This window comes from Callospermophilus lateralis, chromosome 11 (genome assembly GCF_048772815.1).
Source record: "Callospermophilus lateralis isolate mCalLat2 chromosome 11, mCalLat2.hap1, whole genome shotgun sequence".
Classification (NCBI taxonomy): Eukaryota; Metazoa; Chordata; class Mammalia; order Rodentia; family Sciuridae; genus Callospermophilus; species Callospermophilus lateralis.
Window position 1 is genome coordinate 76,664,951 of NC_135315.1, and position 13,787 is coordinate 76,678,737.

Sequence of the window (13,787 nt, forward strand, 5' to 3'; positions counted from 1 at the left end):
GGAGGTTGAAAGAAAAAGAAACAAAGGGAGGGAGGAGTGTTCTTTGAGAGTTCTTTTAGAATTATGCTCATCAACACAGGTTCCCTTAGATCCTGGTCAGTTCATTCTGTTGTATTGAACTCTGGCATCTTACAAAAGCACACTTTGCTCACACTGATATCAAGAAGAAACAGCAAGATTAGAGGGCTCAAAATCTATGAATGAAGCCTGTTCTCTGGGTGGGCTATATGGCCTGAGGGTGTCAAGAGAGTGGATGCTGAGGTGGAGAATATCACGTTTGGATCTTTGGTAAAGAAGGTCTTCCTGACCTTCACATTGTACATGTGGTTTCGTAGATTTTCTCTAAAGCTTTCTGCTGTTCCATTGCTCACATTAAGATCTTTGACCCACATGAATGTCTTTTTCCATCCCTGGGTTAGACAGATGCTAGTCATAGCCTTTCCTCCATCATTGAACAAACCCTTTCCCTGGAAAGAGGTAGTAGAGGGTTTAGTGAGCAGAATTCTGAGATGGCCCCTAAATTCCTGGTCCCTGGTATACAAACACCTCCTCAAAGTGAGTCAGTCAAACACTGATTTAAGTGTTGCTGTAAAGAGATTTTACTCCTTAGTTGACCTTAAGATAGGTGATCCAGTGGGGCCTGTCCTAATCATACAAGTTTCTTAGTTCTGGGCCTTGACATTACAGAGATTGAAAGCACAAGAAGGATTCAGCATGGGAAATTTCTCTCTCTTGACTTTGGAGAGGTCAGGATCCATGTGACAAGGTACAAAGCCAGCCTCTGGGACCTGAGAGTGGCCCCCTGGGTAGTAGCCAGTAAGGAAGAAGTTGGCCCTATAGTTTCAGGCAACGGGATCCCACCACAACTACATAAAGTTAGAAGAGGATCCAGAGCTCTCTCTGAGAATGCAGCAAGTCAACTCCTTGACTTTACCTTTATGGGACTTGGAACAGAAAACCCAGTCCTGCTGTGTCTGGACTCCTGTCCCAGGAAAACTCTGAGCTAATCTGCCAAGTTTGTGGTCACTTTTTATACAGCAATAGAAAACCGACTGAAAGAGGGAGGCCAGTCCCCACATCTATCCCAAACAGGCTGTTTTATCTCACCTTGGGCTATGAGACCACACTGATGCTTCTTTTTTTTAGGGCTTCAAGAGGGTAAAGAAGTGTTTATACAAGTGTTCATGCATACAATATATACAATATATACATTTATGGTTTCCTATGCACTGTTAGTGGGTTATATATTAAACGGAAGCCTATCTCAGAGAAGGATTTTTTTTTCCTCTCTTAAAAATGGATAAATAATTCGACAGGAAAAAAATGGGAAAAAGACATGAAATGAGAAATTCACTCAAACAAATGATTGTTAGTCTTATGGGAAAGAAATACTCAATATACACTAATCCAACAAAGGCATGTTTAAACAGGAGCAATCATTTTAATCTTTGAGGATGTTAGAAATTTCAAACCTTAAAGGAAGATGAGGCTATGGAAACACTCTCAGACAATATGAGTGGAAGTGTAAATTTGTGCAAGCATTTTAGAAGAAAACTTAGAAATGTCACTGCTGCTTGAAACTGTAGCTCAGTGGTAGATTATGTGCTTGCAAATGCAAGGCCCTGGGTTCCATCCCCAGCACCACCAAAACCAAACCAAACCAAACCAAACAAAACATCGCATGATCCTGACTCACTAATTTCATTTCTAGGAATGTTCACGGTCACTCAAACAGTATAACTTCAAAGATAACCAGATATTAACTGGAAATTACTTAAGTACCTGTAAAAAAAAATGATGGCACATATATATAGTGAAATGCCATGCAGTTGTTAAAAAGAATGAGATCAATTGGTATATGCCAACATGACAAAGCCCAGGTATTTTAAGAAAAACTAAAAAAGCAAAATGCAGACAGTATGTATCAAATTACTACTTGCATAAAAATCAATGTGTATTGGAAAAATATAGAGCAAATTATTTTTATTGTTTTAAGTCATGAATAAACTCTTGATAGTCCAAATTAAAAAAAATAAATGTGTGTGTGTGTGTGTGTGTGTGTGTGAGTGTGTGTGTGTAAAACTACAAGTAAAATTATAAGTGCTTCAAAAACGAATGCAAAGACACTGACGATATTATTACAGGGATTGCATTCAGAGAGTAGAACTGATGACCAGAATATAAAGAGCAGAATTTCTACATTTTACTTTACACCCTTGACAATGTCTGACTTTCTTAAATGGATGAAACATCTACTGCTTTTATAATTTTTAAAAAATGTATTACATGGCATTTTAAGATGAATATTACTGGAGGTAATGGCATGCAAGCCCCATTTGAGAACTATAAATAAGTCATATAGTTTACACGTGTTATAGCTCAATAAGTCATTCTTAAAATGGGTTTTTGTATCTATTTATCTATGCTTGTTATAAGACAAGACTGATAAAGTATATGAACTGACAGAGGATAAAATACTTCTTGACAAGAAGTATATGAGACTACCAAAAATTACCTTAAGACCATACTTAGCTAAGAGATTCTTGGCTTTTTATAAACCATCCTGAAACAATGACAGTTGCTATGTCAGTACCAATCTGTTTCCATGAGCCACGACATCACTAGAGCCACAGCACCAATTCAGTGTTCATAGCAACCAGAACACATCCAGCCTCCTCTCCTCTCACCAAGCACTGGACCTGAGAACCAGCAGGTCAGCTTAAGGGTGGATTGATGATTAAATGAGACAGATGGTAGAAATAACTCAGTGGTAAGTAGAAATAAATCCTAGTATCCAACAATCATATAGGAACTTAGAGATCTTAGGAATTTTTAGGAATCTGATATAGGAAAATAGTTACAACTAGAAGAAGAAGAAGGAGGAGGAGGAGGAGGAGGAGGAGGAGGAGGAGGAGGAGGAGGAGGAGGAGGAGGAGGAGGAGGAGGAGGAGGAGAAGGAGAAGGAGAAGGAGAAGGAGAAGAAGAAGAAGAAGAAGAAGAAGAAGAAGAAGAAGAAGAAGAAGAAGAAGAAGAAGAAGAAGAAGAAGGAGAAGAAGAAATTCCTTATTAGGTCATGTCCCAGTTTGTAGTTTGGAAATTAGTCTATAGAAATTAGACTATATTCTACTGCTTCATTTTACCTTTTGTGGTATGACAGATATAACTCCAATGACAGGAACTCCTCTGAAAACTGGCGACCTATATTTCAGTTCAAATTTTAAAAATAATAATAATCCTCACACCTCCTGAAGCTATTATTCTTTCTTTTCTCTTCGGTTTCCTTTAAAACAGGAGAAAATTTATGTCTCTTGCTGAGGATTGCCTGCTGCTATTCCAAAGTGTGTTACTTTGCTGACACACAAAAAAAGACTTTCAAGGATTTACATGAAAAATCATAAAGCATATATAGTACAAATGACCAGAAAGTATTGGTAGTACTCAAGTCATTTAAAAACACTGAAGCACCTACAGCAATTTATATCTGATGGATATCTACCCAGAAGCAGAGGACTGTAATTAGGAAACCAACCTGAGTTTATGACACCTCTGGCAGCTTGCATTAATGTGTCCTGCACTAGTGTCCTCCTGGGATCCTAGCATTTTGTTTCAATTTCCAGATATTTTTTTTTTCCTGTACTGGGGATTGAACTCAGGGGTACTCTACCATTGAGCTACAACCTTAACCCTGCTCCCTTTTTAATTTTTTTAAACACTAAGTTGCTGAGGCTGGCCTTAAATTTGGGATTCTCCTGCTTCAGGCTCCCTAGTCATTGGGATGACAGGCTTAAGCCACGGGGCCCCTGAGCACTTTGTTTTACATTTCAGAATGAATCCACTGCCTCTTAGACTATTAAGGGGGAAATGGTGACATGATGTGTTTTAAAGGAACATTTCTTCTCTGAAACCATATTTCATGATAAGCAAAAAAGCAGAGCTTTGGATGTCCAATTGGGATGATTAAAATTTGCCTTTCAAGCAGTCTGAAAATCTTTTCTTCATAAGGTGCTGAATAGGACAGTCAGTGAGAAGACAGCAACAATTCTTCCTCCAGAATTTTGATTTTCTAGAGGTTGTGTAGAATCACATGATTTTAATTATTTTAAAATCAGGAAGCAATATATATACTTGATTTTTTCTGTTGCCAGGCCAAATAGGCTCTTAGACATGTAACTGGAAAAACAAATTAAGAAAAAAAAACTTCAAAAAATTTTGAGTTCTTCCCCAGTACACTCTTTTTATTCATAGCCTTTTTCCTTTGCTTGTTCTTATTTTTTTAAATTTTTTTTTATTGTGCATGGTACTGGAAATGGAACTCAGGGCCTTAAACATGCTAGGCAATTGCCCTATCACTGAGCTACATTCACAGAGCTTTTTAAAAATATTTATTTATTTTTTAGTTGTGGTTGGATATAATACCTTTACAAATTTATTTTTATGTGGTGCTGAGGATCGAACCCAGAGCCTTGCATGTGCTAGACAAGTGCTCTAATGCTGTGCCACAAGCCCAGCCCCAGTGCTTTAACTTTTATTTCTAACTGAATTCACAGCATTTGGAATAAAATCTTAAATAAATTTTTAAAAACAGATTTTGTGTTTTTCCCAGGTTTTCCTGGAAGTTCAATCCCAGATATTTCACAGGAAGTTTTTTTTTTAATAAAAAAACAAGTATGTATTCAGCTAAATGTTTTCAGTCATTTGGACTTCACATACTATAATTTTTTTCTCAAAAATATGTAAGGCAGTTCACAAATTCTGCAGTCTTAAAAAGGAAACACTACTGTGTGAATCTACTCCACTGAAGGGAACTTGAGACATCATTAACTATAAAATCAATTATTGTTTTAAGTTCATACCAAATGCAATTTAATAAGAGTTTCAATTGATGGACACTAATTTGCTATCTTGCAACTCTTAAATGGAAACGTTCTTGTAGGGTTACCACATTATTTATAATTAAAAGTGAATTCTTAAGCATTGAGAAATAATTTTACAGGCAACATAGAATCCAGATAAATGTATGACATATCTGAGTTAAGGCAATGGCCAGAATCTGGATGTATAAAGTAATTCTTGAATACAATGTTAAAATAGGAAAGGAGCTCTAGATGTGAAAACAAAAGTGCTTTCATTTGAACTTAGCTTAAGGCTTGCATAAGTCCTCTACATTTCTGAAATAAATATACTAGACTAGAACCAGGAGTAATGTGCCCCTTTGGACCTTGAAATGCAAGATATAACCATAGTATATATCACTCCAACCCATGGTGAATTGAAACATAAGATCTCAGAAATCATCCTTGCTCTCCTCCTCCATTGTATATTGCACTGGGGTTTGAGATAATGGAATTAAACAGTTGAATCTGGCAAAGTGGTTTAAGCTTTAGTCATGCTAAATGGTGCAAACTCTACCCACATAGGATGGCTGCATTCAGGGACAATGTGGGACTCTTGCACAGCATGTACCTTTAGAAGCAAGTGAGGGCACAGGTGGACAGGGATGCAGTGGGGCTGGATTCTGCATAACATGAATTCTGTGTGCCAAGCTTATGTATTTTGAATGTGCTGTAATAGGAATTTCCACATCCTCTCTACTGTGTATGTTAGAACATTGGAAATATGCCAGTGCTTTAGTTCCATTGGTTCAGAACTGGAGTCCAGATTAGCTAGGACACTGGGAATCTGCTTGATTATAGATAAAAAGCCAGTTATGTGGGGTAAGCACAACCTTGGAAAGTGTTCACAAGTTCTCAGAGGCCTTCATACGCCACCAGCCATCAGGAATGACAGATATTGGAATTACAGACTAGTCCCCAAACTCTTTCCTACTAATATAGAAATGATCCTTAAGTATGCAAAATTCCTCCTGAGTCCAGATTTTCTTCCTGGCCCACACAATGAGAGAGACACTCTATGAGTGGGCCTTGAGAATAGGCACCTGATGGCATTCAAACTGTCATTGTGAAAAGAGAAAGAAAAGTCAAAGTTCATGGGGGGGAGGAGTTTATATACATTCTCTTTTTCAGTCCAGAGAATAGGTTCCATTTTGATGTGTTGAGGAATGAAATATGTGAATATTCTGAACAACTTTTAAATGTAGTTCAGTAAATAATGCATGCAGAAAAGATACTATTTATATGCAATTTTGTATGCATAGAATTTTAAAGTACTGATGAAAGTAAGAACAAATGTATTACTGACGGGCTGTAGTCAACCAAGGAAGTCTGTGCAGAATTGTTTTTCATTTGAAGGGATATGCAGATTAAGTAATTCTAAAAGGGGTCAAGGGCCTGGAAAACTCTCTTACTGTTTTACTTAGACTGGAAGAACAAGCCAATTATATTTTCCTCAGCTGCAGGAAGTTCCAAATTTCTAAGATTTCACCTGGAAAAAATAAATATATGTAGGCAGGTAAGTAGGCAGGTCGGTAGATAGGTAGATAAAAACTTTTTCTAAAAATCAGAAGCTGAATATTGTAAAACTGTTTTATGTCAGGATCAACAGGCTGTTTCATCAACAGGATATTGATGAAAATGGCTTTACAATATATGCAAATACTGAGACAAGGATTAAGGGTTTCATAAAAATGAATTTGATGCATAAAAATGCCTGCAAGAATATTCCTAACAGACTGATCTGAAATTAGTTTAAATAATGAAAAATCATTATGCTTTTTTTCCTTTATAAAGCACATTACAGCTAATTAGAGTTTTTCCTTCAGAAAACATGTTAATGTTTCAAAAACCTAACCTTGAGTATATTTTCAGCTGTGCACACTAAAGCTGAGATTTCTTTTTTCATAGAATCACTGTATAAGTAGTTATTATGCTAAGAAATAAAAATTACTTTAGCATAACTGTGCTTCTGATATTCAGATGTTTTTATATGCTTATTTGAACCAATCTTGTTTTTTTCTTCCCTAAGTTATAAATGGATGGTGTTTACAATTGCTGTCCTCTCACTTGTTAAAAACAAATATCTGTGAATAATTCATGTATTTTGGAAGCATTTAGAATTCATAAAGATTTTTTATAGAAGTATTATTTATCTGGGGTTGGATTTGTGGCTCAGCGATAGAGCACTCACCTAGCACAGGCAAGGCCCTGGGTTTGATCCTCAGAACCACAGAAAAATAAATAAATAAATAAATAAATAAATAAATAAGATAAAGGTATAAAATAGGAGTATTGTTTATCAAATTATTGATGATAATTAATTCAATGACTACTGAATATTTTACAATGATGCCAGAGAAAGAAAATTACACCTGGCCCTACTATCTTTTGCTTCAGCAATCTTAATATACAACATTAATGTTTCACATTGGAGACAGCAGTGAGAGGAGATTTCCAAGGGAAACTGAATCTTCATCTTAGAAGGGCTGGTAGTGTAGAAACAGCACTGTTCCCACAGAGATGCTCCTGTCCCAAGGCTTTACAGTGGATAGGCACCTTGTTTTGAACACAAGCATTTTCAGCTGACTGGGGGAGTCAAATCAAAATGGTACATTCTAATGTCTCAAAATTAGGGTTTAGAGAAAATGGTCATTTTGAAAATGTATCAATTTTTGAGTTATCTGTATAAGCTTCTACTTCAAGTGTTTCCAGGTCCTGCACAAATCACACAGACTAACAGCCCTAAATCGCACAGGCTGACTATCCCATAATCCCATCCTGGTAAGGATCCTTGCTTTTGTTGGCTTTTGTCTTTTCTTTTGCCCACGTCCCTATAAAAGAAGCAAAAGCCAAAAGACAGGCAGAGGTACTGGCATCAGGGAGCTAGGCCTTGGGAGGCCATGGAGGCTCAATGAGGCTGTCTTCCCACCAGCATGATCTCTGGGGAGCCTCCTATTCAGCTCTGATATCTGAGAAACCCCACTGTGGAATCACACACCTCTATCAAAGTCCCAAAACCTAATCAAGGCCAATCTCTCTCGAGCTACAAGTCAGAGGAGGGTTCAGGGGCAGATGGACAGTTAATCAATGACATCTAGAGAACAGGCCTTGAAAAGCAGGAGTGGCCAGTGTATGCCACAGTGAGTACAAGATGACAGTGCAAACTGATGACCACATCAGGTTGGGGGAATACTGAATTCCTTACCTACAAACACAGCTGTTCCACATGGCATATGCCTCATCCAGCAAGGCTGGCCTTGATTGGGAGGACCAGTGCTGGGGGCCAGACTCAGTCAGCTCACCTCCCCAGAGCCCAAACACTCAGCAAAGTAACACTTCAGTGGAACCTTCTGATCAAGTAAACTCTTTTGTAGAAATTCTAAAAGTAAAACCCTAGGCGAGCAGTATCAGCTGAGCAAATACTTACATTATGTGTGTGTGCATGCATGTAAGTTCACTGTGTTTAAAGTGTGACCCCCAGAAGTTCAAGCACTGAAAATTAAATCCCCAAAGTCATATACTAATGGCATTTGGAAGCAGAGCCTTTGGTAGGATTAGCTGTGGTCTTGAGGGTGTGGTCCCCAAGAGAGTGTTGGTGGTTTTCCAAGAAAAATAAAGGAGACCTGAGCTGGCACACTTGCTCTGTCCCAGCAGGTGATGTGTGTGCTGTTATAATGCAACAAAAAGGCCCTCATCATTTGCTGGCACTACATTCTTAGACTTTCCAACCCCCAGAAACATGAGCCAAATAATCCTTTATCCTCTTTTATAGGTGGGGAACAGATACAAGGGATGGAACCAAGGGCCTTACACATTCCAGGTACCAGCTCTCCCACTGAGCTACAGTATTGATATAGCATCAGAAAAGGGCTACCAAAGCTTCCATAACCAGTACCATGGACCAGGAAGCTTTAACAACAGTAACCTGCTGCCTCACAGTTCTGGAGACTGCAAGTCTCAGATCAAGAAATTGACAGGGTTGCCTCATTCAGAGGGCACTTAGAGAGACAGTGTCAGGCCACACTCTTGTTGACTTAGAGAGCCCTGTCCCCTTGTGTCACCTTCAGTACCTTCTTCCATATCACCTCCTTCCACATGAGTGTGCCTGTGTCCACTTCTCCTTTTACAAGACACAGTTCTATTGGATGAGGGCCCACCCTAATGACCTCATCTCAATTTATCACCTCTGTAAAAACTATTTCTACAAATAAGATCACAATCTAAAGTACTAGGAGTTGGCACTTCAACATATCTCCCCACCCCCACCTCAGGAGGGCCTCAATTCAACACATAACACTCTAATATTCTCTTTATAAAAAAGTAAAAATGTGATTCCATCTTAATAGCCATAAAAACTGGATACTGCATTTCAAAAGACACCTATAATCCTGTTTCCACATCCACATTCTTTTAGATTTTCTGTATTTTGCTTTACTGTCAGAATATCAAGATGATTCAGATTTTTGTGACCACTTACACAATTCAGATTTTTGTGTAGTAAACTCTGAGGTTCTGGAACTATACAAAGATGGCTACTTCAGTCTACATCAAAGCAAGCTATATCCAGAGATGCCCATAGTCTCAGTATTGGTCTGGCTAAAAGTGAACTTGAATGGAGGTTTTCCATATATCTTTAAGTATGTCTAAAACGGAGTGTGCACCAATTATTTTGCAAAACCCAGATTCCCTTATGGGGAGTCTGAAAACCCACAAAACTAGCCAAGCCGAATTTCCTTCAACACCAACCTTCCATTTCCCTGATTGTTCATAAGATGTCCCAAAGATCTAAATGTGCCCCTAATGAGTTCATAAATGGCCAGCATCTACTCAACAAACTGATCCCACCTCTTCCTCGCCTTCCCCTCAGGTCAGAACCAGGACATTTTATGAAGCAAGGTGGAAGACAATGAGGGAAAGACACCATGTCAGCAACCTCCTACTCATTTAGTCATCTCCCAGTATCCACAGGGGATTGGTTCCAGGACCCCTGAGATGCCCAAAACCAGGGATGTTCAAGTCCCTTACAAAAAATGGCAAAACTGCATATAACCTACATACATCCTTCTGTATAAGTTAAATCATCTCCAGATTGCTTATGTATCATCTTATTTATATGGATTCACATACTATTCAATGTATGGCAAATTCAACTTGTTTTTTAGAACTTCCTAGAAGTTTTGTTTTGTTTAATTTTATTTATTTATTTATTTTTTAATCTGCAGTTAGTTGAATCTGCAGATGTGAAGGGCCCACTGAATTCCAACTTATAGAGATAAACACTTTCCCTGAGAGCTTAACGGAAGGATACAATATGGTGATCACTAGGCATAGGAGGTAAAAATGTTACAAAATACACTAAACTTTTTGTTCTCCTATGAATGTGGCCTCCTCATTAAAATAAATAAGTAAACAGACAACTGCAGCTAAGAGAGGAACTGACCTCCTCATCTCCCCAGGTGACCCCTCCCCATCACTGAAGTGTCCCTCCTAACAATACTGGGGATTAGGCCCCAGGTCAGATGCACTGAGCTACATAATCAGCAGCCCCTCCCCCCTTTTTAAAAATTTTGTGACAGGGTCTTGCTGACCTCAAACTTAGAATCTACTGCCTTAGCCTCTAGGGTAGCTGGCATTACAGGCATTTTAACATCTTATTCTTGAGGTGGCTATCAATGGATAAATGGGGGAGAGAAGTGAGAGTTATTAGATCATTATATGCAGTGTAAATCTGTCATTCTATAAATTTGATCTTCTCCCATCCAGAAAAGTACCACTTTGAAATATCCCTCATTAGAACACACTGATTTCTGTATTCATGTTAACCACTACATATTAACCCACAGTTAAGAAGGCACATGGTTTATTTAGCTCTCACTAAGACAGGTAGATGTTTCCAAGGTTGCACCATTACAGTGACATGCACAAGGAATAGTTCACATACTGTTCAGCAGACCACAGATGTGTGATTTTAAATGCTAATAAGCATTGCCAAATGGCCATAAATGGAAAAATTTATGCACCACAATGCAACACTCCCCACACTGAAGTTTACACACTCTTACTTACTCACTTTTAACATCAGCCAATTAGAGGAGTCAGAAGACCATAGGGTCATTGTTTTCCAACCAATACTATCTTGATAATATAACCAAAATTTTCCTATAAGTTAGTGACCTTTTGTATGTATTCTTCTGCAATCTACCTCACTACTATACCTTTGTCCCATTTCTTCCCCATTCTTTTGGTGCTGGAGACATTACCCAGGGCCTGGTACCTGCTAGTCAAGCACTACCACTGAGCTACACCCCTCTCCATTCTTATGAGTTATTTGCATGTCATGGATGTTCATCTCTTCATATGCTCTCATTGTTGTAAACCCTTTCTCCACCCACAGCCTGAAATTATAGTGAGATATAAAAACTTTCAAACCCAAAAGCACAAAACTAAGTATTTTGTTGTTGTTTGTAAATTGAGGGAAGGATACCCCCAAAAGCTAAAATGCCTTCCTCTCTTCTTTCTCCTTTCCCCACCCTAATGTCCAGTTTATTCTAATAAATCTAGGGCTCTAAGAATTGTGGAGAGTGGCCCATTTCATGGTATCATTCAGTACGCTTCTCTTGGAGGAGTACCAGGAGGACACACAAAAAGATGGTTCTTGGGAGCAAGGAAACTGGGAAACCTAGAGTAACCAAGGCTGAGCAGAATTTGTTCCCTCTGGGGATGTAACCACAAGGTGCTATGAGCTTAACTTTCCTATATCTGTGCCCAATATGACCTTAAGGGAAGTCAGAGACACTCCAAGCCTCCAAGACAGGAGCCTGAGTTTGTGTGGCCAGGACACAGGGGGTCCACGCAAATGCAGAAAAAAACAGTACTTCCAGGAATTCAGAGCACAAGGGAATACTAGGGTGTGGCTAAAGAACAATTTGAACCGGGGCATGGACAAGAGGCAAACACTTGGAAAACCAAGGTAAATAGGATGCCCTATGAGTAAAGGGCCCTCTCCAGATGGCTGGAAAACTGAGGAAGACCTGATATCACATAAAAAGAAAGACTGGTGGCTGATATTGTTTTCTGTAACAACAGTACTGTGATTATGTGGGGGAATAAACCAGTTCTGTCCAAACTTAATTCTTACACACTTAAAGGGGGTGGGAAAGTTGGCTGTCTAGTACCCACAAAGGAGGCCAGGGGAAATGAAAATAAATAACAGTATATGGTCACTCTTGAAGCCAGGTGAAAATATATGGGTGTTCTCTTTTAGTCTATTGTTGCTGCTATGGCAAAATATCACAGACTGGGTAATTTCTAAACAATAGTATATTTCTCACAGTTCTGGGGCATGGGATGTCTATGGTCAAGGTGCTAGTAGGTTTGGTATCTGGTAAGAGCTCTTCTCTGCTTCTGAAATAGCACCTTGTGGCTCTATCCCCAGAGGGGACAAATTCTGTGTCCTCACATGAAGAAAAGCAGAAGGACAAAAAGGCCTAACATGCTCCCTTTAACCTCATTCCTAAGAACAAAAATCCAATTCAAAGGTTGAAGTCCTTAGGACTTCCCAAAAGGTACCATCTACTGACATTAGGACACTAGATAGCAGGTTTCCACATATGATTTTTGGTGGGACACAAACATTCAGATCACAGCAGGGTCACTGTAATACTCTAATTTTAAATATATAGGAGATTTCTGTAATAAAAATTTAAAGGGGAAAAAGTTAAAGTTCTGGCAATCCAGACAATAGACTAAGACTGAAATTTTCAGCCCCTTCAATGAAATATTATCTGGCCTCAAAGACACCTGGATCCTGCTCCTCCCTGAATCCCTGTGAGTTCAGTTCTGATAAAATCTAACAATCTGCATCTTCTAAAAGAATGTGCCATGATTTATTTCATTGCACTGGTTTTAGCTGTACATTTGTATTATTTACCACTTTTTCTAAAAAACGTTTTAAGGGGTTGATGGACAACCGTGAAACCTCAAAAGCGAGATGGCAGTTCTCAAGAGTGGGTATCCTCTGTGGTGCTCAGGGAGGCCAAGCTCTATTCCTCTGAACCCCATTGGTCAGACCTGCTCAGGTCTCAGCTTTTCTCCAGGAGCAACCTACCCCAGGATGGACTAGAACACAGCACATTCACCTGTCACCAAACCGCCATTCTGGTTCCAAGGCTGCATCTGTTCACTGGACTAGTGAGAAGGTTGTCAGTGTTTTGCTCCTGGGCCTCCTTCCAGCTGCATATTTGAATCCTTGTTCTGCAATGGACTTCTCTTTGGCTGCAGTCTTCACTCTTCATAGTCACTGGGACCTTGGACAAGTTGTCACTGATTATGCTCATGGGGATGCATCGCAGAAAGCTGCCAAGGCAGGCCTTTTGGCACTCTCAGCTTTAACCTTTGCTGGGCTGAGGTTATTTCAACTATCATAATGTGGGCATCTGCAAAGCTTGTGCCATGCTATGGAAGCTTTGACTTTTTTGACTTGAGAATTGATTGTATGCTTCTGCCTCTGCTCTGTCATTCAACTCACAGTAAGGAGGAAATAACTGAAAGTTCACTTGTGGGCAAATCTTTTTCTAATCACATGGTTATTTTAAAATTTAATTGGTGAGGAAGAGGTTTGAGAGAAAATATATTCAAGAAATTATGAGACCTGGTTCTGCATTCTAGTGAGTTAATTGGGTTGTCTTCAAGTTCATGAGACTCATGGTATGACTAAACTTTATGCATGAGTTTTTGCTTTTGTCAGTCTGTTAAAGAGAGTTTAGCTTTATTATTATCAGTATAAGATCATGTCTGCATTTGTCTTAGAAATAATGAACAAAGGGAAAGACAGTTAATTCATGACTTTGCAAAAAATTAGATAGTGTTTTCTTTTGCAAACTTCCCTGTCTGTTC

At 38.9% G+C, this 13,787-nt stretch overlaps 1 pseudogene; it reads left to right on the plus strand.

The window, feature by feature from the left end:
• The first annotated feature begins 12,853 nt into the window (after positions 1 to 12,853).
• LOC143410616 (succinate dehydrogenase [ubiquinone] cytochrome b small subunit, mitochondrial-like) lies at positions 12,854 to 13,361 on the plus strand (annotated as a pseudogene).
• The last annotated feature ends 426 nt before the right edge of the window (positions 13,362 to 13,787 follow it).